Below are 1767 nucleotides of genomic sequence, written 5' to 3' on the forward strand. Positions count from 1 at the left end.
ATCCATTTCAGATACCTCTACAAAGGATTCTTTCTTTTTCATCAAACATATTATGCTGGTAGTTACAAACCCAGTTTTCCCAATTTAAAATAGGATTTATCTTTTTAAAGCCCAAATAAGGTTACATATCATACTCACAGGTTTCACTTAATTCTCCACCTTATTAGTACTAATTCTTCGTGTGTGTGTGTGTGTGTGTGTGTGTGTGTGTGTGTGTGTGTGTGTGTGTGAAAGTAGGATTTAAGAGTATTACTATATTTTCTTTTTTTTCTTTTTTTATTGTGAAAATACTGTACAGAGGGGTTACAATTACATGGGCAAGATAATGAGTACATTTCTTATCAAGCATTGTAGCCTCCTCCTTTGTTTCCCCTTCCCATCCCTTCCCATCCTCCCCCCCACACCCAACCTTCCTCCCCCCCCCCCCCCACCAAAGTTGTAAAGTTCGTTTTCAACATAACAACTTGTACGTCTCGTTGTTGCGATGGGTCCACCTGTATCCCTATTTAAATGATTTATTTTTCCCCTTTCCCTCCACAAATTATACCGACATCAAATACAGTGAAAGCAGGGGTTATACTGTCGGGGAGGGACATACCAAGAAACAAAGAAATAATCTTATAAATGTGTTAGAAACAATCGCATGAACAAAAAAAAATTTGAATACCTATCTTAGGGTTCATTTCCCTAACATCAACTTAACTGACCTTTTCTGCTTGACTCAGACATATACTAGTTATTGCAAAAAACGATGGTTAGATGTCACGAAGTAAGTGGCAATGCCTTAACCGTATGCGTGTTGTCAGGCCCAAGGGCCTCTTCCAACCTTGCCAAGGGGAGTGCTAACCTGCTCTCCTTTCATACAACACATTAGTACTAATTCTAATTGTAGAACACCAGGTACCGGGGCTTCAGACAATTTGATATGATAAAATATGATTCACACGTTTTCATAATGAGTCCATATAAATAAGGGTATTTTTGTCTAGACATGTTTTCTGGAAGCTTAAATCTGTTGTACTTGGAGATAGAAATAAGAAGATGGGCTAAGAAGATGGCTCATATAGATACATACATCTGTATACTATATGTGTGCATACAAAGATACATATGTGTGCAAGTATACATATAAATATCAGTATATTTTCAAGTTAAATAATTTTGGCTCATAACCAGATAACTTCTCAGTTATAGTCATAATATAAAGCTATCTTTTATCTAAATAAGTTTTTATAATTACACCCAGTTTAAAAGGTTCTTCAGTAGAAGCTATAAAAAAACGATTGCTATTTGAAAGAGACATTGCAGGCATATTGATATACACTTCTAGTGAGAAAGTGTACATGGATCAAAATTGTGTCTGTGGCAAAATAAATATCAACATTTCTTATTTAAAGCTTATTGGCTTGAATTATTTAAACACATAAAAGCTCAATGTTCCTTACACACACACACACACACACACACACACACACACAGAGAAAAATACACTGAATGATTAGACATACAAAGTCATCACACAGAAATTACCTGTAGCATATAGTTAATAAGCCCTGGTCTGAAAGTTTGCTAGGGTTGGCAGAAATAAAACAACAAGATAGTTGTGAAAGCAAAAGGCAATGTTGTCACAACTTGTTCTCATTTTAAATGAAAAATAATGAGTCATGATTGGTGAAAAATAGCCAAAAGAATGTATAAAATTCATTAGGGGCTTTCTCAAAGCAGGTAGCAAGATTCCTGTGAAAGATAAAACTTCTTACAGAGTAG

At 35.3% G+C, this 1767-nt stretch overlaps 1 non-coding gene across 1 annotated transcript; it reads right to left on the reverse strand.

Annotated features, from left to right (window-relative positions):
- Positions 1–743: 743 nt before the first annotated feature.
- LOC122106952 lies at positions 744–869 on the reverse strand. Its single transcript, XR_006147268.1, has one exon. It is a non-coding gene; the product is annotated as a U6atac minor spliceosomal RNA (small nuclear RNA).
- Between the last annotated feature and the right edge of the window lie 898 nt (positions 870–1767).

This window comes from Dipodomys spectabilis, unplaced genomic scaffold, assembly GCF_019054845.1.
Source record: "Dipodomys spectabilis isolate Male_0828 unplaced genomic scaffold, ASM1905484v1 ptg000043l, whole genome shotgun sequence".
Lineage (NCBI taxonomy): Eukaryota > Metazoa > Chordata > Mammalia > Rodentia > Heteromyidae > Dipodomys > Dipodomys spectabilis.